This window comes from Malania oleifera, chromosome 13 (genome assembly GCF_029873635.1).
Source record: "Malania oleifera isolate guangnan ecotype guangnan chromosome 13, ASM2987363v1, whole genome shotgun sequence".
Taxonomy (NCBI): domain Eukaryota; kingdom Viridiplantae; phylum Streptophyta; class Magnoliopsida; order Santalales; family Ximeniaceae; genus Malania; species Malania oleifera.
Genome location: NC_080429.1, coordinates 23,415,607 through 23,443,499, shown reverse-complemented (window position 1 = coordinate 23,443,499; position 27,893 = coordinate 23,415,607).

The window sequence follows — 27,893 nt, the reverse complement described above, 5'->3', positions numbered from 1 at the left end:
ACATTTCATGCATTACCATATATTTTGTGCATTGCATAGAAACATATAGCAACATATCCCTACACTCTAGCATCCCAAGTTAGCAACATATCCGTACACTCTAGCATCCCAAGTTAGCAATATATAGCAATATATCCTTGCATTCTAGCATTGTAAGATAGCAACATGCATACAAATAGTGACATATCACAACATTCTAGCATCGCAAATTAGCAACATGCATATATATAGCAACATATCACTGCATTCTAGCATCACAAGTTAGCAACATGCATATATATATCAACATATCACGACATTCGAGCATCATAAGTTAGCAACATGCACACATATAATAACATATCATTGCATTCTAGCATCACAAGCAATATGCATACGTATAGCAACATATTCGTGCACTCTAGCATCACCGATGGCAATATTCACGCATCATATAACATCGTTCATGTCATACTTGTTTTGTCGTACATCTCTTTTCATTATTGTCCAAGAAAAACTTGTTTCACTAATATTTGAATATTCGGGAAAATAGCTTGGGTTCCAACATCCGGTGCAAGTCACCCTCTGTGAACTCTCGGGTTCCTACACTCGATGCAAGTCACCCTCCGTGAATATTCGAGTTCCTACACCCAAGGCACGTCACCCTCCATGAACGCTTGGGTTCCTACACCGAGCGCACATCACCCTCCGTGAATGCTCAGGTTCCTACACCTAGCGCACGTCACCCTCCATGAATGCTCGGGTTCCTACCACTAGCGCACGTCACCCTCCGTAAACGCTCGAGTTCCTACCACATCTCTGAAAAATACTATAAAGCATGTTTTTATACTATATCTATATGTTGACCTTATTGGTCACACCCAGTTTTGATTATGGCAAATACTCTTAGTACTGATGTTTGTACTGATAAGTGCATGCAGGTTCGCCTTGTGCGCGCTTTAGGACTGAAATACATATCATGATGGCGTGAGGTGTTCATGCCAAAGAATGAAGATATATGTGGTGTACTTTGTATTCATTTGATTATTTCTTCATTCTAGGATGTAATTTATTATGAACTGTGCGTGTGTATGGCTTGTAATATTTTGCATGATGCATGGTAGGTAGGTATGCTCAAAATGACCACAGTTGGACTTTAGGTACCTACAAAAACCGTAGGGATTTTTTTTCCAGGTAAAATAAAAAGTCTTTAGGTCTCTAAATGCACAAAAGTCCCCATTATCATCTTTATATTAGGGGAATTACAATTGGAAAAAATATGGACTTAAATTGAAAAGGTTGAGAGGGTTCGGGCGATCGAACCTATGTCGTGTAAAACGGCTCATGCGACCGATCAAAGCCAACATGTTGACTTAGCTTCGGGCGACCGAACCTCTTTTAAACGTATCTTCCTCGGGCGACCGTCTGTTTACGTTCAATTAGAGGCTCGGGCGACCGAACTACCTGGTTCGGTTAACTGAACTTAGCTTCGGGCACCCAAACCTCAGACATTTGGCTACTGACTTTGAAATTAGGAATAGCTTCCCAAGAGGGGGGATGAATTGGATTTTAAAACTTTCTTTTAACTTCTTTTAAGAATCCTTAACTTCTTTGAACACTTGAGCAATTCTTTAACTTATTTGTTTAATTTCATCAATCACACAACAACTTAATTAAACAACCAATCAATTAAACGCAATCTTCAAACCAAACAATCAATTTATTTTCCAAGTATAAGTCAAACAACAAACAACCAAACCAAGATATAAAATATTCAGCACTTTGGTAATATAAAAACTCAAGATGGTTGTTTGTTTATATTTGCCAAATTTGAACCAAACCCTATAATGAATGAAAATTTATGCTTACTGATGTAAAGTCCTGTATAGATGAATCAAATCACTCTTTCCAAATATTTAGAACTCAAATAAACTCTTGGTAAATTTATCTTTGGGATGTTAACCAAGTAACGTACTCCCGTAAGGTTTCCACAAGATATGGTGTCACCAACGTACTCCCTTTCGGTTTCTGCAACCCAAATCAAAATTAAACCTTAAGTTTGTTTGATTTTCCAAATATATGTAGTTTATATAATTCCCAAATTTTAAACCATCCACACAATTTAAATATGCTGAAAATAACGAGTAAGGGAAGGAGAGAATGAGACGGAGATTTTTACGAGGTTCGGCTTATACCCAGCCTACGTCCTCGCCTTTGGCCAACCACCAAAGGATTCACTAGTTCAGTTCCATTGACGAGTGGAATAACACCGATTACAACACTTCTTGGTTAAGGCTAGAGCCTGCCTTCTCCAAACGATATTCCCTCGTTCGGTCACTCCTTACATAGGCTAGAGCCCGCCTCTCTAAGCAATATTTCCTTGCTTAGCCAACGATCCAAACAACCCTTGGAACGTCAAAGAACAATAAGAAACAAGATATAATCTGCGTACAAGTATACTCTCTCAAAGAGCAAGTTAGTACAATTTCAGCACTATATACTTTGAATGTAAAATACCAATATGAAATACAATGAAGCTCAAGTGTGGAATTCACCAATATCCTTATTAGATAAGGATTAGAAATAGGAACTCAGAGAAAGAAGGATCAGCACTTCAGAATTCTCAGCAAAATAATTTTTCAATGAGTGAACAAGAGAGCTTTGGAAGAACAAGAATACTTTCAGCTTTACAAGCAGATTTTTCAATTCTTGGATATGTTTTGATTTGCAAAACCATGTATTTATAGGCTTTCAAACTTGTTTCCATGTTGCAAAAATTTCCTTTGAGAGTTTCCCAAAATTATAGAAAGTTTGGAGTTCAAACGGCTATATTTTAAAATATTAGAATTTAAAAAATTTTTCCGTTAAACAGACTTCAGTTGACTGAAGGTTCGTGGTCAGTAAACTGAAGTTCCTTAAACCCCTTTAAAATAGAGCTGGATACAGGGTCAGTCATCTGAAGTAGGGTTCAGTTGACTGATGTAGCAAGTTCAGTTGACTGAAGTCACAAGTTCAGTAGACTGAACTCACTGCTGCAACTTTCTGCCTATTCTGGAAATACTTCAGTCAGCTGAACTTATTCTTCAGTCGACTGAAGTCATCTGTTCAGTCATCTGAAGTCCCTCCCGTGAACAGTGTTTAGTTGACTGACAGCAGTGACCCCGTTTCAGTGTTTTAACCATAATTTTTTATATATAACTCCAAATTAGGTGTTCTTGGTGTCAAATGAAATCTAAGAGAAAATCCTACAACTTTCGTGTTCATCATTTTTTAAAATAATGAATTTTTGATAGTGAAAAATACACCTAAATACGGATGTATAAAAACTGACAGCAAACAGAAAAACCCTTTTTGGTGTTTTTATTCCAAAAATGATTCTAACCCTTTTAAAATAATTTTTGACTTTATAAAATTATTTTATAGATATTTTAAAAGGTATTTAGGTCCAAGAAGTTAACCTAAGAGATTCAAAATATTGCAAACGATATTTTAAACATTTAAAGTACTTACATGAAAACTTCTAAAACTTTTCTCATTCTTAAGTCTTCATGTTTTGTTTCTTCAAGCTTCCATCTTTTCTTTAAGCTTTCATATTCTTTGAGCTTTATAACTTTGCCTTTCTTTGGATCTTTTAGTATTCCTTGGCTTTCAACAACTCATTCATGTCTTCATATTCTTCAAGATTTAGTATATCATCTTTAAATCCATGCTTGGACTCTTTTAAGCTTCATTTGATCCTCTTGAGCACTTTGACCTTTGCTTTCTCATATATAAGCCCTGAAATATCATTACTCACACAAATACATTAAATTTCACTTGTTTGTTAGCATCAAAAGAAGATAACAAGATTTTAAGCCTTGTAAGGCCAACAGACTTTGTTTTAGCCAACCAAACCTCAACTCGAGCACCCAAACCTCTTAAAATTGATTTTTTGACTATGTCTATTCGGGCACCCGAACCTCAGGCCAAGCACCCAAACCTTGCGGGTTAAAATAATTTTTACTGATTTTTAAATGGGGTAAACTGGGTTAATTTTCTTAATGATATTTTCAACAATTCTAATTATACCCATTGTGTCCCCAACGGTCAAAAAATCCTCCTTACCTATATATACCAATTCATTTGTCTTAATTTGCAAGGATTAGCAAACTTGATTAAGGCAAAATTTCTCTCAACTCTCAAAACCTTAAAAACCCTATATTAGCCAAATACCTCTTGAAAACACTCACATACTCCTCATTCTCTTTCTCTAAGCATTGTGAGTGTCTCTATAAGGCTATTATGCTTAAATCTCTCTAGCTTATACTCTCTCTTGATATATTGATTAATTGATTTTACTTGAGAGTATAGCCTAAAGTTCTTCCATAGATTTCATTTGATAAATCTAGTGTGGAAAAACTTTAAGGGTTTTGGTTCTTGCATCATTGTTGCAAGTTACCTAAACCTAGATTTTGTGTGCAAAAATCCTTTACAAAAGCTAGTCTTTCAAACAATTCCATTGTGCTTTATACATTGAAATATCCTATTGAGTTTGTTTTATTCATCTTGCTTAGCATATTTGAAACCCTGATTTGATTTTGTGATATTCAAATAGTGTGTTTCAAATCTTGCTTAGATATACACTCTAGATCTTGACTAAAAATATATACGTGATTGAGTGTTTAGCACACATTAGAGCACTGAGCATATTTACATATCATTCGTGCTTGCATTATTGACTGAGCTATATTGGTGCACACATCTGCTTGTGTTGAAGGGCATTTCCGTGTATAAACAATTTCATACACATTGGTTGTATTCTAGGCATGGGCCTGAAGAGGGAGACTAGCCCTGTGGAATAGTCCCAAATTGGCTTAGACACGGTTAGGAAAGCTAGGTGCGCCATCCTGTTAAGGCATGTCGGTTGAGGTCAGCCCCTTGAATTGACCTGGTTGTATAGGTGCCGCTCCACCCAGTTAAGATAGCATTTTAGTGGTAATCCTTGTGCTGGTGTGGCCAAGGTGGGGACGAAGGCTCAGTTGGCCGAACCCCGATAAAATATCGTGTGTGTTCTTTACATTTTCGCAATTTACATTTACTGCACGTGTATGTTTGTTTGATGATTGCATAGACTGACCCTAGGCTAAATTACATTGTTGTTAAAATCTGTAGACCTAGCTAACAAATTTTTAAATACCCAATTCACCCCCCCTCTTGGGGTTGAACCATAACTATCACTATATTCTCATGCCACACAGTAATTTTAAAATATATTAATCATACTTGATAAATTGTATAAGTCTCTACTGTGAATAATACTCTGGTGGAACATTTATATAATTTTATACTGAAATCATACTCGAATAACCTAGCATAGCATATTTCCCTTGCCTGATTTCTGCTAAAAATCCCCTACTATAATGAGTCCAACACTCGCAAGGTTCTCCACTCAACACCCTAAAAATCATAAATCCCAAAACAAAAATTACTATTTCTACGTCTATTACATTTCTTACAACTGCTGAAAACCCAAATTCCAAATAAAAGACATTACTCTGTATTTGGGATGAATTCTGACTTTGTCCCACTAACAATCCACCCCAGCAGACTTGAAGAGAGCTCCACCAGGAGTGTCGTGGTGGCCTCAGATCGTCGATCTAGCAACTGATGGGGCCAAAATCGAAGGAAAAATAGGGAGGAGCCATAGGTGTAAAAGGAGAAAAAGACTACGGCAAATTTCTGTGATTAAAATCAGTTTAGGGCTATTTATACTGTGAGATTCGTTGACGAGCCACGTCACCTCATCGACGAGTCCTTCAAAAATTTCATCGAAGAATTTCCTCCTTCGTCGACGAATTTCAGTCTGTCCCAAAAACCCTTCTCGGTATCTTCTCATCGACGAGGCGTAGCGTCGTCGACGAGGTCCCCTCATGCACTCATCGACGAACTCCCTGTGTTCGTCGACGAGGCCCTATGGAAAATCCTTCGAGTTGTTCCATCCAAAATCCAATGTCATCGACGAACGCAAAGTGTTCATCAATGAAGTCGGCTGCCTCTTTCTGTTACTAATTCCATTTCCCTCCCTCTTTATTATTTAAATACCATTATTACTCAGGTCGTTACTATTGGCCTAATAAGGCTTACAATTTTTATTTTGATGATAACAAATCATGATATGTTTAATGTGGTTCAAGTGAAAGTTTTTCAGGAAAAAGACAAAGCTTAAAGGAAGTGACAAAGCTCAAGAGGATGATAAGGCTTATGGATTAAAAAGAGATCTTGAAGAGCATGAGGAAGCTCATGGATTAAAAAGAGATTTTGAATAGCATGGGGATTAAAGATAACTTGATGAAAGCTCAAAGAAAAGATTGAAAACTCAAAGATGATGGAAGAACAAGATTGAAGATCAAAGGGCTTAAATTTTTAAGGATGTTTTGAATGTAAGTACTTCAAGTTAATTTCAAGTATAAACTAAATTTGAAGCTCCCAAGAAACTCAGAAATATATTTTTAAGAAAATTCTAAAGGATATTTTTAAAATCAATGAAAAGAAAGGTTTTTGAAAAAGAAAAGTTTTTGAAAAACAGAAGGGTCAGGCGACTGTCCTATTGTAGCAGGCAACTGCCAAATTAAGTGAAGAATTTTTCAAAGAGACAAGAGCATGCTAGGCAACTGCCTGAACATGCCAGGCGCCTGGGTGGTCATGTCAGGCAACTGCCTTGGTTCTAGCAGGCGACTGCTAGTGTTCTGTGTTATGAGTTTGTTCTATGACAGGAGATTGCCAAGTCATGGCAGGCGACTGCCACTCGAACGTTGGCTTAAAAACTCTCAATGGAAAGATTTTTTAAATGAAGTTTTTGGACACTATTATTTTGAAAAATTTGAAAACTACTTCAAGAAAACTTTGGGGGTAAGGAATTACTTTTAAACATATATAAATAGCCCCAAACTTCAAAAGTTTTAGACATCAAGAAATTTTGAGCAATCAAAGTTCTCAAAAAGACTCTCAAACTCTCTTGTGTTCATTCATCTTCAACTACTGAATTGCTACTGATTCAAACTCCGAAGTAAAGCTTTCAAAGTCAGAATCTTTCAAGTTTTGGAAGATACTTGGTGATTTATATTGAGTATTGAGCTTCAAATTCTTTTATATTTGAATTACTTTGAAGTATTATTGTGCTGAATGTTGTACTAACCTACTCTGCTGTGAGAGTGTTTTCTTGTACACAAACTTTTCTCTATCTTGGTTCTTATTTATAGACGATTCAAGCTGTAGAATCATTGGACCAAACGAGGGAATATCATTTGGAGAGGCAGGCTCTAACCTAACGGAAGGAGTGTTTGTAATTGATATTTGTTCCACTCGTCAACGAAACTGAATTAGTGAATCCTTTTGTGGTTTGCCAAAGGCGAGGACGTAGGCTGGGTATAAGCCGAACCTTGTAAAATATTGTCTCTCTCTTCTTCCTTACTCTTTACTTTTTCAACAATACATATAACCTACGTGTATGTTTTAAATTGTTGATTCTGAGTGTATAGTTGTTAAATAAACCGGAGGATAATTTGTTCTTGGTTTGATCAGCATTGATTGTGAAAACTGAAAGGGACTATGTTGGTTGATCAACCTAAACTTATTAATCTGAAAGTTTATTTAAAAGTTAAACACAAAGAAGAATTGTGAGTTTGGAATAAACACAAGGCTTACATAAATTCAACGTGCTTTACAATTTCTTACAAGGCTATTGACACAAACATTGATTGTTTGATTTTCTTGATTGGTTGTGGTTGAATTGTTTTTATATTTACTTGTTGTGATTGTTGATATAAAATAAAGAATTAAAATTGAAATAATTTTAAAATTCCAATTCACCCCCCCCCCTTCTTGGGAAGCTATCCTAATTTCAAGTGGTATCAGAGAGGGGTTATAGCAACTCTTAACTAGAAGCTATAAAAAGATCTAAATGGCTAACTTAGGCGTAGCTCCCTTTGGAGAGGGATAATCTTCAATTAGGCCACCATTCTTTTGTGGTTTGAACTATATTTTCTGGAAAAAGAGAATACAAAATATATCTCCAAATGATGAATTGGAAAGTTTGGGAAGTTGTTATAGATGGAGATCAAATTCCCACTAAGATAGTAGATGGAAAACAAATCCCAAAAGAGAAAAAAGATATGACCGATCAAGATTATAAAATGCTCCAAACAAATTCAAGTGCTATAAATGCTTTATATTGTGCCTTGGATGCTAATGAATTTAATCGAGTAATGGCTTGTAAATCAGCTAAGGAAATATGGGATAAGCTAGAAGTTACTTATGAAGGAACAACGAATGTTAGGGATAATAGGGTTGATATGCTCACAAGCGAGTATGAAGCCTTTAAGATGAACTCAGATGAATCAATTACAAATATGTTTACTAGGGTCACTCACATAATCAATTCCCTAAATGCATTAGGAAAAACCTACACTACCTATGAGATGATAAGGAAAATTCTTAGAGGGCTGCCACCTAAATGGGAACCAAAGGCTACAGCAATTACCGAATGAAGAAATCTAAAAACCACTTCCTTAGATGAGCTTGTAGGTTCTCTTATCACATACGAAATGGCAATGAATGAAAAGAGTGGGAAAACCAAAGCCCAAGAAACAATAGCCTTTAAAGCCTTAAAAGAAAATTCAAGTAGTGAAATGGATGAAGATGAAGAAGCCTTCATATCTAAAAAGCTAGTAAGAATACTAAGAAGGAGAAACAAATTCAAAAGAAGAAATCAAGACTCCAAATTAGAAGAAAAAAATATCAACAAAAAGGAATCAAAGAATAAAACTCCTAAATGCTACAATTCCAATAAAGATGGACATGTAAAACCGGAATGTCCACTATTAAAGAAAGAGTCTAAAAAGAAAAACAAGAAGGCCATGAAAGCCACCACTTGGGATAGTACAAGTAGTTCAGAGAATAAAATAAGTGACCAAGAAGTTGCTTACACATGCTTTATGGCATGGGATAACGAAGAAAGCTCCTCAACTAAATGTTCAAATAATTCTTGTAGTGATGAATCAAGTGATGAGGGTATGCCATCTTATGATGAACTTCAAAATTATCTAGTCAAAGTACCTAAGATGCTGATGAAAGCAAATAAACAAAACACCTCATTGAAGAATAAAAATGAAAGAGTTAGAATTCCTAAAGAATGCTGAAAGAGATAAAGACTCAAAACTCAAGCAATTAGAACTTATGTACGAATCAGCAATGACACAAATAGAATCCAAAAATCTTGCTGAAAAGGAAAACAACTTGAAAATTGAAAAGCTAGAAAGCAAGAATGACCAAATGATAGAAGACCTTCAATCCTTATCATCTGCCGTATATGAGAAAGATATGTATATTTCTAAATTAGATGATAGAATCAGAAAATTATCTCTAGAATTAGAGAAATCATTAAAGAGGGTTGATAACAAGAAAGACATAGAGTTAAATGATTTCAAGAATCAAATCAAAGATAAGGATAAAATTATTTACAACTTCACAAAAGGAAAGGAAAACCTTGATAAGATGATTGGCTTACAAAGAATGTCTCTAAATAAAGAAGGCATTGGTTTCAATGGAATTGAAAATAAAAATAAAAAGAATTCTTACATGGGATATTTCTCGAAAGAATCCAAAGACTATACTTGCACATCTTCTAATGCCTACACAAACACCATATGCTATCAATGCAAGAAAAATGGGCATATAAAGTTTGAATGTCCGTTTAAGAGGAAAGGTATTAAAACCAAACAAGTATGGAAAATAAAAGAAACCTCCCTTGAAAAATCCTCCAGACCCAAGAAAATATGGGTACCAAAAATGAAATAATAACTTCACACATATATAAAATAGAAAATGGCATTGTTGGCCAAAATCATAGGATGACTTTTTACTAGGCTTAACTTAAGAAAATATAAAGAAAATATCAAATCTAAGCTTATTATATAAGCGCCTTGATGTAACATGCTACATGCTTACTTGCCTACATGTGATGTATTATATGCTATTTGTGTATTAATTAACTTGACTTGATTTACATTAAAAAGTATGGCTCACTATGTTGAAAATTGAGAATGAGATTATTGAGCTTAAGCATAAATTTTTTATATAAGGATAATTCTTGAACATGCATAATTTTAAATGAATCACATGGATAAACATACTGCTCTTTATCTATGAGCTATGAAAGATATAGTAGTTATATTGGTATCCATGAACTATACATTATATGATATTAAGCTTTGGTATCTATAAAGTATTTTTGGTTTTACATGTTAAAAATTTCAATAGATATCAAATCTAAAAGCTCACTTGGTATCACAAAGTCAAATTATTTATGAGCATGATTATGTCTATGAGCATAATGTGACATTGATGATCTTAGCATGATATTGATATTTTATACATGATATGATTCAATATTTTACATGGGATGATAAAAGCGCAAAATTAATAACAAAACTGAATGTATTGAATTCAGGGGGAGTGTCATTAATCATTAATCAATTGGTATCTTGAATAAATGTTGTGAGCTACATACTACAAATGCTATATTGAAAAACAATAACTTGAGTGTGTACATATGTTTGGAATACATGGTTATTAATATGCTTAAAATGATTTGTATTTGAATTTAAATCATTTCTTCTCCTTTTTGATTGATGTCCAAAGGGGGAGATGTTTGAGAGAAGGGAGTGCAAAAATGTGTGATGCCATGGTTTGTAAAACTTGTATGGATCATATTTTGTATGTAAAACTATGAATATGTATGGATGGATCATTTATGGATTATCTCGCATGGATCATATCTTGTATATACCTATGAAAATGTATCATGCTTGTTGAAAAAGGGAGCCATGAGTAATAATTCTTATTATTTTTGCTCTCGATTTGTCACCATCAAAAAGGGGGAGATTGTTGGCCTAATAAGGCTTACAATTCTTATTTTAATGATAAAAAATTATGATATGTTTAATGTGGTTCAAGTGAAAGTTTTTCAAGAAAAAGACAAAGCTTAAAGGAAGTGACAAAGCTTAAGAGGATGATAAGGCTTATGGATTAAAAAGAGATCTTGAAGAGCATGAGGAAGCTCATGGATTAAAAAGAGATTTTGAAGAGCATGAGGATTAAAGATAACTTGATGAAAGCTCAAAGAAAAGATTGAAAACTCAAAGATGATGGAAGAACAAGATTGAAGATCAAAGGGTTAAATTTTGAAGGATGTTTTGAATGTAAGTACTTCAAGTTAATTTCAAGTATAAACTGAATTTGAAGCTCTCAAGAAACTCAGAAATATATTTTTAAGAAAACTCAAAAGGATATTTTAAAAATCAATGAAAAGAAAGGTTTTTGAAAAAGAAAAGTTTTTGAAAAATAGAAGGGCCAGGCGACTGTCCTATTGTGGCAGGCAACTGCCAAATTAGGTGAAGAATTTTTCAAAGAGACAGTAGCATGCCAGGAAACTGCCTGAACATGCTAGGCGCCTGGGTGGTCATGCCAGGTGCCTGGGTGGTAATGCCAAGCACCTAGGTGGTCATGCCAGGCAACTGCCTTGGTTCTAGAAGGCGACTGCCAGTGTTCTGTGTTATGAGTTTGTTCTATGACAGGCGACTGCCACTCGAACGTTGGCTTCAAAACTCTCAACGGGAAGATTTTTTAAATGAAGTTTTTGGATACTATTATTTTGAAAAACTTGGAAACTACTTCAAGGAAACTTTAGGGGTAAGGAATTACTTTTAAACATCTATAAATAGCCCCAAACTTCAAAAGTTTTAGACACCAAGAAATTTTCAGCAATCAAAGTTCTCAAAAAGGCTGTCAAACTCTCTTGTGTTCATTCATCTTCAACTACTAAATTGCCACTAATTCAAACTCCGAAGTAAAGCTTTCAAAGTCAGAATCTTTCAAGTTTTGGAAGATACTTGGTGATTTATATTGAGTATTAAGCTTCAAATTCTTTTATATTTGAATTACTTTGAAGTATTATTGTGCTGAATGTTGTACTAACCTACTCTGCTATGAGAGCGTTTTCTTGTACACAAACTTTTCTCTATCTTGGTTCTTATTTATAGACGATTCAAGGTTGTAGAATCGTTGGACCAAACGAGGGAATATTGTTTGGAGAGGCAGGCTCTAACCTAACGAAAGGAGTGTTTGTAATCAGTATTTGTTCCACCCGTCAACGGAACTGAATTAGTGAATCTTTTTGTGGTTTGCCAAAGGCGAGGACGTAGGCTAGGTATAAGCCGAACCTTGTAAAATATTGTCTCTCTCTTCTTCCTTACTCTTTAATTTTTCAGCAATACATATAACCTGCGTGTATGTTTTAAACTGTTGATTCTGAGTGTATAGTTGTTAAATAAACCGGAGGATAATTTGTTCTTGGCTTGATCAGCATTGATTGCGGAAACCAAAAGGGACTACGTTGGTTGATCAACCTAAACTTATTAATCTGAAAGTTTATTTAAAAGCTAAACACAAAGAAGAATTGTGAGTTTGGAATAAACACAGTGGTTACATAAATTTAGCATGCTTTGCAATTTTTTACAGGGCTATTGATACAAACATCGAGTTTTTGATTATCTTGATTGGTTGTGGTTGAATTGTTTTTATATTTACTTGTTTTGATTGTTGATATAAAAAAAAGAATTAAAATTGAAATAATTTTAAAATTCCAATTCACCCCCTCCCCTCTTGGGAAGCTATCCTAATTTCAATTTGTATCAGAGTAAGGAGACTTCTAGAGAGAGAAAGAGATAGGATTTGAGTTTTCTTAGCTTGGAAGTAAAGAGATTCCTTTTTATTCCCTTTGACTTGGGTGTCCTCGTCGACGAAATGGTATACTCGTCGATGAGTCTGCCATTGCCTTCATCAAAAAAGCGGTGGCCTCGTCGACGAGCCTAAAATCCCCGATTTCCTGAAATCTCTCGGCTTCTCCTCGTCGATGAGCCTCTGAACTTCGTCGAAGAGACTTACATGAACTTCGTCGATGAACCCTGGCTTCATCGACCAATCCTACTAAATCCCCAATTTGCCCCTCTCTTTTTTATTTAAACTCATATATCACGATTCGGGTTCTTACAATCTCCCCTCCTTACAAAAAATTTCGTCCTCAAAATTTGCCATCACTCGATCATAGCTCGTACATATAACTGAACATACATACACAATTCTAGAAAGAAACTGGTGACCACTACTGCGTAGCCCCATCATACACATACACATACATACCCTCACTTATGGCAGAGGAATACCGTGGTTACATATACAACTATCTCATAAGTTCACAATCCACATACACACTCCCGACGACTAACCACCTATCCCAACCCAAAGTAGGATAACATACAAGTGCTGAAAACTACTATGGATACTTCCGACGCATTTCCGTTTCCAATTCCCAAGAAGCTTCTTCAAACAATACCTTCACCAATGGTATTTCTTTAGTATGAAGCTTCTGAACTTTATGGTTCAAAACCTGAACATGTATGTCCTCATATGCTAAAGTATTATCAATTTCCAACTCATCATAACTGATAACGTGTGAAGGATCCAACACATACCTTCTCAACATGGATACGTGAAACACATCGTGGACCCTCGAGAGTGCTGGAGGTAGTGCAATCCTATAGGCTACCGAACCCACTCGCTCCTCGAATGGTCCGATATACCTCGGGCTTAGCTTGCCCTTCCTTCTAAATCTCATCACCCCTTTCATCAGAGCGATACGTAGAAATACCTTGCCCCCCACTTCAAACTCTAAATCATGGTGGCAAACATCGGCGTAACTCTGCTGCCGACTCTAAGCTGATCTAATCCTCTCCCGGATCAAACCCAACTTCTTAGACGCCTGCTGCACAAGTTCAGGTCCTAACACCTGATGTTCACCAACCTCATCCCAACACAAAGGAAATCGACACCTATGACCATACAAAGCCTCGAATGGTGTTATCCCAATACTAGCCTGAAAGCTGTTATTATAAGCGAACTCTACAAGTGGCATAAACTCTATCCAGCTACCACCGAAGTCTAACATACAAGCTCACAACATATCTTCCAATATCTGTATCGTCCTCTTCGACTATCCATCAGTCTGAGGGTGGAACGTTGTACTGAAAGCAAGCTTCGTTCTCAATGCCTCCTGCAAGCTCATCCAGAATCGAGAAGTAAACCTTGGATCTCGATCTGATACAATGGATATCTGTACTCTGTGCATTCTCACAATCTCATGCACATACAAATCTGCTAGCCTACTCAAAGGACAACCAACTTTCATTGGTATAAAATGAGCAGATTTCGTCAATCTGTCCACGATCACCCAGATAGCATTCTTCCCGTGAAGCGCTAGTGGCAAACCGGTCACAAAATCCATGGAAATATGCTCCCATTTCCACACCGAAATAGGCAAAGGCTACAACAGCCCTACTGGCCTCTGATGTTCAACTTTCACCTACTAACACGTCAGACACTGCTCCATGAACTAAGCAATCTGTCTCTTCATACCAAACCACCAGAAGGTCTCCCGCAAGTCATGATACATCTTCGTGATACTAGGATGTACCGTATACAAAGAACGATGCGCTTCCTCCAGAATCGTCCTTATGATCTCATCGTCGTTCGGAACACATAGCCTGGTCCCAAACCACAACAGGAGGTCTGAACACTACTACCCTCTTACGACAATTGATCATAGCAAAACTATAGAACAACCAATCAAACCCCGACATGTCGTATACCACAATATTCGCTGGTAGCAGCTTCCCACGAATTACCACTGGGCAATCTTCCAACATCTTCCCACAGAAAGAGACACTCCTAGATGGCATAGTAACAAATAATACCTCATTCATGTCTTGGGTCTCAACCCCACACCGTCCAACAAAATTCACAAATACAAAAGAGTGGGTTGCACCCAAATCAAACAAGACAGAAGCTTTATTTGAAAGTAAAAATAAGGTACCTGTCACCACGTTCCCTACATGCTCAGCGTCCGCTAGAGTAAAAGAGTATACTTTGGCCGGAGCTGTATTCGTCTGAACATTTCCCCAAGGCATTCGGTTGCTCCCTCGGTTCACACTAGATGCAGGCACGTCTCGCTTCGGTGCACGACAATCACAAAACATGTGCCTTAGCTGGCCACAGTTGTAGTAGTTACCCCCAAATGACCGGCACTTACCCTCATGCCATCTGTGGCATCTGGTACAACATCCACTAGTCTGGCTCCCCTGAGAACCTTGGCGTTCAGTATTCTGACGGTAACTCGAGACCTTGCTTCTCTTCTTCTATGATCCCTGACGAGATAGTTGGAAGGTAGCATAGAAGAAGAGAAGCAATGAAGCGGTGGCCTCGTCGATGAGCCTGAAATCCCAGTTTTTCGAAATCTCTCGGCTTCTCCTCGTCGACGAGCCTCTGAACTTTGTCGACGAGACTTACATGAACTTCGTCAACGAACCTTGGCTTCACCGATGAATCCTGCTAAATCCCCAATTTGCCCCTCTCTTATTTATTTAAACTCATATATCATGGTTCGAGTTCTTACACATCCTCCGTGAACACTCGGGTTCCTACACCTGGCACGAGTCACCCTCCGTGAACACTCGGGTTCCTACACCCAGTGCAAGTCACCCTCCGTGAACACTCGGGTACCTACACCCGGTGCAAGTCACCCTCTGTGAATGCTCAGGTTCCTACACTCGATGCAATTCACTCTCCGTTAATGCTCGGGTTCCTACACCCGGCACACATTACCCTCCGTGAACGCTCGAGTTCTTACACCCAGCGCACATTACCCTCTGTGAACTCTTGGGTTCCAACACCTAGCACGCGTCACCCTCCGTGAATGCTCGGATTCCTACACCCGGTGCAAGTCACCCTCTGTGAACGTTCGGGTTCCTACACTTGGTACAAGCTACCCTCCGTGAATACTCGGGTTCCTACACCTGGTGCAAGTCACCCACCTTGAATGCTCAGTTTCCCACACCTGGTGCAAGTCACCCTCTGTGAATGCTCGGGTTCCTACACTCGGTGCAAGTCACCGTCTGTGAACACTCAAGTTCCTACACTCGATGCAACTCACCCGTCGTGAGCGCTTAGATTCCTACACGCAGCGCACATTACCCTCCGTGAACGCTCAGGTTCCTACACCCAGCGCACGTCACCCTCTGTGAATGCTCGTGTTCCTACACCCGACGCAAGTCACCCTCCATGAATGCTCAGGTTCCTATATCCGATGCAAGTCACCCTCCGTGAATGCTCGGGTTCCTACACCCAGCGCACATCACCCTTTGTGAACGCTCGGGTTCCTACACCCGGTGCAAGTCACCCTCTGTGAATATTCGGGTTCCTACACCCGATGCAAGTCACCCTCTGTGAATGCTCGGGTTCTTACACTCGATGCAAGTCACCCTCCGTGAATGCTCAGCTTCCTACATCCAGTGCAAGTCACCCTCCGTGAACGCTCGAGTTCCTACACCCAAAGCATGTCACCCTCCGTGAACGCTAGGGTTCCTACACCCAGCGCACGTCATCCTCCGTAAACGCTCGGGTTCCTACACCCAGTGCAAGTCATCCTCCGTGAATGCTTGGGTTCCTACACCTGATGCAAGTCACCCTTCATGAACGCTCGGGTTCCCACACTCAACGCACATCACCCTCTGTGAACGCTCAAGTTCCTACACCCAGCGCACGTCACCCTCCGTGAACACTCGGGTTCCTACACCCAACGTACGTCACCTTCCATAAACGCTTGGGTTCCTACACCTGGTGCAAGTCACCCTCTATAAATGCTCAGGTTCCTACACCCGGTGCAAGTCACCCTCTGTGAACGCTTGGGTTCCTACACCCAGCGCACGTCACCATCCATGAACGCTCGGGTTCCTGCACCTAGTGCACGTCACCCTCCGTAAACGCTTGGGTTCCTACACTCGGTGCGAGTCACCCTCCGTAAATGCTTGGGTTCCTACACTAGGTGCAAGTCACCCTCCGTGAATTCACGGGTTCCTACACCCGGTGCAAGTCACCCTACGTGAATGCTCGAGTTCCTACACTCGGTGCAAGTCACTCTCCGTGAATGCTCGAGTTCCTACACCCAGCGCACGTCACCTTCCATGAACGCTCGGGTTCCTACACCCAGCGCACGTCACCCTCAGTAAACACTTAGGTTCCTACACCCGGTGCACGTCACCCTCCGTGAATGCTCGAGTTCCTACACTCGGCATGAGTCACCCTCCATGAACGCTCGGGTCCCTACACCCGGTGCAAGTCACCCTCCGTGAATGCTCAGGTTCCTACATCCAGTGCAAGTCACTCTCCGTGAATGCTTGGGTTCCTACACCCAGCGCACGTCACCCTCAGTAGATGCTCGGGTTCCTACACTCGGTGCACATCACCCTCTGTGAACGCTTGGGTTCCTACACCCAATGCACGTCACCCTCCGTGAATGCTCGAGTTGCTACACCCGGTGCGAGTCACCCTCCGTGAACGCTCAGGTTCCTACACCCGATGCAAGTTACCCTCCGTGAACGCTCGGGTTCCTACACCCAGTGGAAGTCACCCTCCATGAACGCTCGGGTTCCTACACCCGGTGCAAGTCACCCTCCGTGATAATTTGGGTTCCTACACCCGACGCAAGTTATCCTCATGTGCTTTTAAACCCAGTACAAATCAGTTTTCACAGACCATTTTTTGTCTCTTTTGTTATATTTAGCCAAATCTAAAATTCGCGTCTTTTATCTTTGCAGGTTTTTTGCTACAAAAACGTAGGAGAGTTCCTACCGTTACGTTAAAGTAACAAAGCCTACAAAGAGGGACAGCTGTAGACACCCCATTTTTACCCGGGCCCAATATATTAAAATTATTATTATTATTATTATTATTATTATTATTATTATTATTATTATTATTATTATTATTATAAAATATTATTTTATTATTAAGGTATTATTTTTATTATTACTTTACCATTATTTTTCTTATTCTTATTTTTATTATTATTATTATTATTTCTAAATATTACTTTATTATTATTGTTATTATTATTATTTTACTATTATTACCATTACTATTATTATTATTATTATTATTATTATTATTATTATTATTATTATAAATAATAAAAAAATAAAAAGAAAATGATAAGAAAGTGGGGCGAAAACCCTAGCTGCTCCACCCCCCTTTTTCCTATAAAAAACACACTCACCCAACTCCATTCTCACAGACAACTGGGGGGGCGCACAAAAAAACCTACCTTGCTACCGCCATCACCCCCGCGCGCCTTCTTCCCTCTTTCTCTCAGCTCCGGCCCTCTCTCATTCTCTCATTCTCTCTGGAAGCCCCCGCGGCCTCTCTTGGCCACCTTGCTTCCTCCTTCGCCTTCTCGTCACCTAACAACCCACAGCAGAGCGTCCTCCTTCCATTCCGGCAGCCCCCAACTCGCCCAGCCTCTGCAACTCCCCTGCACAACTTGTCACCCTACAAGCCACAGCAGAGCGTCCTATTTCCATTCCGGCAACCCCCCACTTGCCCAGGCTCTGCAACTCCCCTGCACAACCGGCAAGATCCCGAGAAGCCAACCTCCCTGAAGATCTTCTGATTCTCTCTCAGACCACTTGTACCGCCGCTGCTGCTCCACGCTCATCGCACCACCCTGCTGCCTCTCTCGCCGCACAACCGAGATCAGCCCCCCCAACACCAGCGAGGTCCTCTGTCTCTCGACCGCACCTCTGCGACTCCCTTGCTCCGGCTGACCATACCAGCGGCCCTCCAGCCATTCGGCCACACCGCCGGACCCCTGCTGTACAACCTAGTAGCCGAGAACCACTACAGCAATAGCAATCCTAATTCCCCTCTGCAGCCCCTTCGGACTTCCTCTGCTCCACGAGCCAAGCCACGGCTGAGAAGACCTGCAAATAACCAGAACTCTCCAACAACCTTGCCGAGACCATCCTCGGTTCCACCATTGCTACACCGGCACCCAACTCCGGCCCCCTCTGTAAGCCCCTCTACACACACACTAACACCCACAACAACACACACACACACTAAAACACACAGTAACATGCACACACAGTATATGGATAGATATTTATATATATATATATATATATATATATATATTTGTTTTGGTTGTATTTGGCCTTAAAGTTTTTTTTTTTTTTTTTTTTTTTTTTGTGTACTGTGATTAATAGCAGTTGTGGTTTTATTTCATATCTAATGTCAATTTTTTTTCTTTTTGTAGGATTTTTCTTCTTTTGGTAATCATATTTATTCAGATTATATATATATATATATATATATATATTTGACGTCAATTTATTTTTTGCAGGATTTTTTTTCTCTTTCTAATATTTACTTAGGTTTTAATGTTTATGGTATTTACTATGCTTTTTAAATAAATTAGGGTACAATAGTTAACAATAGATGTTGAGTAAGTATTATTCATGCTTAAGGTTGTATTTATTTAGGGTACTACTTAATATGGTATCTTTAGGATATTTAGTATTACCTATTAGGGTATATTTTTTTAGTATTTTAACATATAGGGTACTACTTATTATGGTATCTTTAGTACATTAGTATTACTCATTAGGGTATTTTTAGGGTATCACTTAATATGGTATCTTTAGGATATTTAGTATTACCTATTAGGGTATTTTTAGTATTTTAATATATAGGGTATTACTTTTTATAATATCTTTAGTATTGTAATATATGTGGTATTTTATTACCTATTTTGACATTTGTAATATTTTAGTAGATACGTGTTATTATTAATGTTATATGCATTGTGATAGTTCAATATCTTAACTTATTATCCTATTAATATATATTAAAATCTCTCATACTAGTCTTTTCCTATAAAAATTTTCTATACAACTTCAAAATTTGGGAGTGTATTTTCCTAAATATTTTCTTGATTTTTATCCCTATGATTGCAATTAAAAAATGTACAAGCTTTTCAAGCTTCATGTACCTTCAGTTATGAGGGAATATATAAATCATACAAGAATATACGTAATATATATATATATATATATATATATATAACGTATATTCTTGTATGATTTATTTATTTATTTTGCATGTGTGTTTGTAAATTCACTAAAAGGGAGCAATTTTAAAAACTTTTAAAATTTACTTAGGGATAATTTCATAATTAATTAGGTACCGTTTGTAAGAACGGACGTGTAGGGGGAGCTCATACCTTGCCCTCGCGTAACCAAACTCCTGACCCCAACTTTAGTAACGTAGACCGAATCTACCCTTAATTGGGTAGAAATTATATGTTCTAACCACTCTAAAAGGTTAGTGGCGACTCCATTCCTGTTTTATTTCCGAAAATTTCAACCACACATTTTTTATTTCGCAACGTCGGGGCACACGCGCTCCGGGACGTCGCGACAATCGAGAATATTTTAAAATAAATTTGACATAATCTCGTTTACTTACTTTAACCTTGGAGTCGTGCCTACAACATCCAAACGATGAAATCACTCTGGTTAAAATGTTGAGGAGCGGAACTAAGACCCAGAAATGATGTAACGACCTTAAAATTTATACCATTATATATATATATATATATATATTTACATATAAACTATTCTGATACCCCCTGCAATAAAACTCGGGCCTCGGAAGGCACCGGGGTAATCCTGTATACAATAATCATACCTACGCAGTAGAAACATAAGTCATACAACCATAAATACCATACAATACCAGGAATCTGTATCTCTAAACCATAACTATATAATACATCTCTCTCCATAAATATCTATCCCAAAAACACAACACCCTGTACAAACTTACCCTATAATCAGGGTAACCAAGTAAACTCTCTACCTGCGAGCCTGATCTGCTCGCTTAGCTGGCTCACCTGAAAAATGTTAAAACCATGGGGTAAGTCAACACTCCGTAAGGGAAAATATGCTATTACTAGTGTGTGGAAACTAAGTTACATATACTTTAAATAACACATGAGCTCTAATAAAGGATAAATCTGTAAAGCATATCTTACATTTTTCCGCAATTTAAAACATAACTATATCATTTGAGTTTTCTAATTTTCATACTGCTAATATCATACTAAACTTATTAAATACTGTAATACTATATACATATACATAACTTTGCTTTATCCCTGAAACTCTATATGTCATGATTTGACCCCTCATGACAGAGTTGTGTGGCCTGTAGGTGGGACTTAATCTGGTTGGCCCTCCAGATAAGTCACTATACTCTACACTACCTCAGCCTGGCCAAACTGCATACTCTCCTAGGCGTGGGACTAGCTACTACCTCGTCAAACTGGCCCCCTCAACCCAGCGAAATGGGGAGTTACATCCTCTCCAAGCACAGTTGACGGTACCCATACACTATCTGAGATATGTGGTTGCACTCTATCTTTATTAGCAACGGTACCGTGCTCCGTATTCTGTATCTGTATCTGTCTGTAATCTTTTCACAGAGATGTGATACTATATATATATAAATATATACTCTTTTACTATTTTCATCATGTTTCCAAAATAACCATAACACTATAACTCTGTACTGTAAATACTGTAATATCTGTATAACTGTAGAATCTTGACGTTATACTGCATAATTTGTCTATATTATTTGTCTGTATCATCTATCTATATAATCTATTTGTATACTTTGAGTGTTATGGCATTTAGGAAGACATGGCTTTCTGTAAATACTATATATACTAATCTGAATAAACATTTGTATACATATATATATATATATATATCTGTTTGCGAAACTATCTGAATAAAAGTTGTATATGTACATATATCTATTTGTATAATATCTATGAATATCTGGCTATATCTGTATGTTCTGTATAACTTCATATACTGGAAAAACTGTATAAAATTCCACATCAAATATTATCTACTCAGACCACACATACTTTAAAAACACATATTCTGTAGAAACTACATAATAACTGGTATACATGCATGTTTGTAAAATTTCTATTAATATATTCAAATCTCCTAGCAGAGCATATTTCCCTTACTTAGTTTCTGAAAAGCCTCTACAGAACTCTGGCCCTACGCCCGCAGGGTTCTCCTATGTTCGTCGACGAAAACCCTTCTAATTTTTCGGGTTATTACATTCTCCCCTCCTTATAAAATTTCATCCTCGAAATTTACTTTCTGTATCATCATCTATCATCCCATATAGGCAAATGGTCTACTTATCTTATTACTTACCCTCACTTATGGACGAGGAATACCGTGGTTACATTCATGTTCTGGGAGATTACACATATAAAACTAACAAAATACCTACTAGCTAAATCATTACATGTACCTACAAAAGAAACTTTATCTAACTATTTTTACTTTACCTGCTATTACCAACCTCTTAGAACAACTGCGGTTATCTCTGTCTGATTTGCTCCTCGAGCTCCCAAGAAGCTTCCTCTATATCATGATTTTTCCACAAAACTTTTACTAATAGAATCTCTTTATTGTGCAGTGTTTGAGTCTTGTTATCTAAGATATGAATTGACACTTCTTCATAAGCTAAAGATTCTTTAAGCTGTATCTCTGCATAGCTGATTATGTGGGACGGGTCTGGGACGTATTTCCTTAACATAACAACATGAAACACGTCATGAATTCTAGCCAGAGCTGGTGGCAAAGCTAGCCTATAGGCAACTAACCCTATTCTTTCTAGTATCTCGAAAAGGCCAATATACCTAGGGCTCAACTTGCCCTTCTTCCCAAACCTCATAATTCCTTTCAAAGGAGCTATTTTCAAAAATACTCGATCTCCCACATCAAACTCTAACACTTGGCAGCGAGTGTCTGCGTAGCTTTTCTGCCGACTCTGCACAGTGCTGATTCTTTCTTTAATTAGTTAGACCTTATCACATGCCTGTTGTACAATCTCTGGACCCAAGACTCGCCTTTCACCTACTTCATCCCAGAAAAGAGGAGAACGACATCTCCTACCATACAATGACTTATAAGGTGTCATGCCGATACTAGTCTGATAACTGTTATTATAAGCAAACTCGACTAACAACATAAATGGTCCAACTACCCCCAAAATAAAGCACGAAGCATATCTTCTAAATTCTGGATTGTCTTCTTGGTCTAACCATCTATCTGAGGGTGGATAGCAATGCTAGATGCTAACTGCATAAATGGTCCAACTACCCCCAAAATCAAGCACGAAGCATATCTTCTAAATTCTGGATTGTCCTCTTGGTCTGACCATCTATCTGAGGGTGGATAGCAATGCTAGATGCTAACTGCATACCCATAGTCTCTTAAAAACTTTTCCAAAATCGTGAAGTGAACCAAGGATCTCAGTCCGAAACTATGGATACTGATACCCCATGAACACGAACTATCTCCTGAACATAAATATCCGCCAACTTGTCATGGAATAATCAACTTTAATAGGGATGAAATGAGCGGTCTTCGTCAAACGATCGATAATCACCCAAATCGCATTTAACCCTTGTCACACTGGTGGTAACCCCGTAACGAAATCCATTGAAATGTGATCCCATTTCCACTCTGGAATGAATAATGGCTGCAACTATCCTGTTGGTCTCTGGTGCTCAGCCTTAATTTGCTGACAAGTCAAACACTGTTGTACAAACTCGGCTATCTCTCTCTTCATTCCACTCCACCAGAAATACTTTCGTAGATCCCTATACATTTTAGTGCTACCTGGATGTACGGTGTATAGGGATCTGCGAGCCTCCTCCAATATAATTTTCTTGATCTCGATATCTGTAGGAACACAGAGCCTAGTATGGAAACGCAGGGCTCCGTCATCTGATATTCTGAATTCCTCACCTTGACCATCTCGTACTCTTGCCATTACCTCTGCCGATTCCTCGTCATCACCCTGAGCTGTTTTAATCCTTTCGTATAGTGTAGGCTGAACTACTAGACTGGCAATGATTGCCTGAGGACTCTCCTCTATTAATTCTATACTGAGCCGCTCCAAATCTACCAAAATTGAGTGCTGAATTTCTATAGATGTTAGTATGGGTCCTACTAATTTCCTGCTTAGAGCATCAGCTACCATATTTGCTTTCCCTGGGTGGTAACCAATGGTGCAGTCGTAATCTTTAATGAGTTCAAGCCACCTTCTTTGCCTTATATTTAGTTCCTTATGAGTAAAGAAATACTTCAGGCTCTTGTGATCCATGAAAATATCGCACTTCCCACCATATAAATAATGCCTCCAGATCTTTAAAGCGTAGACTACTGTAGCTAACTCCAAATCATGCATGGGTAATTCTTCTCATATTCTTTAAGCTGTCTAGACGCATAAGCAATGACCCTACCGTGCTGCATCAACATGCATCCAAGACCCTTTAAAGAAGCATCACTGTATATTATAAAACTGCCCTCCCCCGATGGGATAGCTAATATCGGAGCTTAAACTAACCACCGCTTTAGCTCCTAAAAACTCTGCTCACAGTCGTCGGTCCAATCAAACTTCACATTTTTCCTCGTGAGTCATGTTAATGGACGTGATAAAACCCTTATCCAGCAATTCCTGTAACTGATCTTTCAATTCTTTTAACTTTACTAGGGTCATATGATATGATGCTTTAGATATTGGTGCAGACCCTGGCAACAGATCTATAGTAAATTCAATCTCACAGTCAGGCAGCAAACCAGGAAATTCTTCTGGAAAGATGTCTGGGAACTCCCTTACTACTGGTATGTATTCTTGTTTCAATTCTTCTTTCGGCAATTCTTTTATGTACGCGGCATACCCCTGGCAACCACCCTGTAGCAGTCTCCTCACCTGAATAGCAGACACTAACTGTGGCGAGGTACGTACGCGTGATCCTACAAATCTGTATTCTTGCTCGCCGGGGGGTCTGAAAATCACTTCTTTTTTATGGCAATCAATACTGGCATGATGATTTGCTAGCCAATCCATGCCTAGTATCACATCAAACCCCTGCATATCTAGGACCACGAGATCCGCGAGTAGTACACTCTCCTGAATACTTACTAAAAAATTCTGAAGCACTTTCCTGCATCTTACTATAGATCCCATCGGCGTACCCACAGATAGTTCTACATTTAATGGTTGTCTCTATTCCCGTCATTCTTACATATCCCACCGATATAAAGGAGTGGGTAACGCCTGAATCAAATAAAATAATAACTTTATATGATAAAGCAATAATGATACCTATGACCACGCCTCCAGCCGTCTCAGCATCACCCGGCGTCAACACATAGACCCTCGCCGGCGCAGTATTCCTTTGCTGACCTCCGTGAGGCTCTTGATATCCACCTCAAAATGGTCTGGGAGTCGGTGCATAATTCGATGGCATCTTACACGATCGAGCCATATGGTTGGGCCTCCCACAATGATAACAAACATTCTCCCCTAGCCGGCACTCTCCTAATTATCTCCGTCCACATCTAGGACAAATGGCAAGAAATTGACCGCCTTGAAATCCACCGTGCTCTACAATCTGCCTCTAATCCCCGCCAAATCTACCACCTCTCCAAGGGCCTCGGCTAGGACCCGCCTAAAAACTCGAGGGTGCGATCCTCTTCTTCTGACTCTGAATCTCGATCTCTCTCAGCAAACTATCCTCTGCTATAATAACCCTGACAACCAACTCTGAAAAATCCTGGATCCTCAGTACTGCCGCCTGCCTGTAAATACCTCGCCTCAGGTTCCTCTCAAACATTCTAGCCTTCTTTACTTCATCGGGGACGATATACAAGCAAAAACGTGATAGTTCAATAAAACTTGCAGGATACTGCGAGACAATCAATAATCCCTGGGACAGACTCAGAAACTCCTGTACTCGAACCTCTTGGACTGAGGGAAGATAGTATCTATTGAAAAACACGTCCCTGAATCAAGCCCAAGTCATCGGTACTGGAATCGCCCTCTGCTCTTCCAACGGTCTGGTGGCTGACCACCATCTGTCGGCCTCCCCCTCCAGTCTATACGTGGCATATAAGACTCTCTGCTCGTCGATGCAGTGAAGTACTGTCAGAATCTTCTCCACTTCCTGCAACAAATTTTCTGCAACTGCAGGGTCAGCTGCTCAAGAGAACACCGACGGTTTCATCTTCATAAATTTCTCTATGGTACATCCTTGAATTTGAGATGGACCTCCCTGCTCTCTAGAGCTCTATGCTATCTCAGTCATAACTTGCTGAGCCACACTACGTAACACAGCATCTGAATACGCATCTCCTACATCAGAAGGTCAAGCACCATCGTCCCCACTAGCGTGGGCACTACTGCCTCCTGGGTCCATCCTACAAATATATAAAACACTGCTTCAGAATCCTATTTCCCGTATAGACCCAACTTATTCCATTTAACTAGAACTTCAAATCCTCTATTAACCATCCCTTCTAATCCTAGCTCCAAAATCCAATCATGTAACCCAAACACACGACTCGTCAGTAGTTTACTATGGCTTTCCTGAAATCGTCACTGCAGGAAAAACACAGAAACCACCATAAAATCATGTACTCAAATCACAGAACAAAACCTCAAATTCTTTTTCCTATATTCTGGTACTGTTTTCCGCTGCACTCTAGAGTCTACAGAACCTAGTAACCTAGGCTCTAATACCAAAATGTAACAACCTCAAAATTTATACCATTTTTTTTATATATACTTACGTATAAACTATTATAATACCCCCTGCAATGAAACTCGGGCCTCATAAGGTATCGGGGTAATCCTGTATGCAATAATCATACCTACGCAGTAGAAACATAAGTCATACAACCGTAAATACCATGCAATACCAGGAATCTGTATCTCTAAACCATAGCTATATAATACATCTCTCTCTATAAATATCTATCCCAAAAACACAACACCCTGTACAAACTTACCCTATAATCAGGGTAACCAAGTAAACTCCCTACCCGCGAGCCTGATTTGCTCGCCTAGTTGGCTCACCTGAAAAATGTTAAATTCATAGGGTGAGTCGACTCTCGCTAAGTGGAAATATGCTATTACTAGTGTGTGACAACTAAGTTACATATACTTTAAATAACATCTGAGCTGTAATAAATGATAAATCTGTAAAGCATATCTTACATTTTTCCATAGTTTAAAACATAACTATGTCATCTGAGTTTTCTACTTTTCATATTGTTAATATCATACCAAATTTATCAAATACTGTAATACTGTATACATATACATAACTAGGCTTTATCCCTGGAACTCTGTATGTCATGATTTGACCCCTCATGACAAGATTGTGCGGCTCGTAGGCGGGACTTAATCTAGTCGACCTTCTAGATAAGTCACTATACTCTACACTACCTCAGCCCGGCCAAACTGCATACTCTCCTAGGCGCGGGACTGGCTGCTACCTCGTCAAACTGGCCCCCTCAACCCAAAGAACTAGGGAGCTGCATCCTCTCCAAGCACAATTGACGGTACCCACACACTATCTGAGATATGTGGTTGCACTCTATTTGTATTAGCAACGGTACCGTGCTCTATATTCTGTATCTGTATCTGTCTGTAATCTTTTCACAGGGATCCGATACTATATATATATATATATATATATATATATATATATATATATAGATATATGTATATATACATATATACTCTTTTAATGTTTTCATCATATTTCCAAAATAACCATAACACTATAACTTTGTACCGTAAATACTGTAATATCTGTATAACTGTAGAATCTTGATGTTATACTGCATAATCTATCTATATAATTTGTCTGTATCATCTATCTGTATACTCTGAGTGTTATGGCATTTAGGAAAGCATGGCTTTCTGTAAATACTATACATACTAATCTGAATAAACATCTGTATACATATATATATATATCTGCGAAACTATCTGAATAAAAGTTGTATATGTACATATATCTGTCTGTATAATATCTG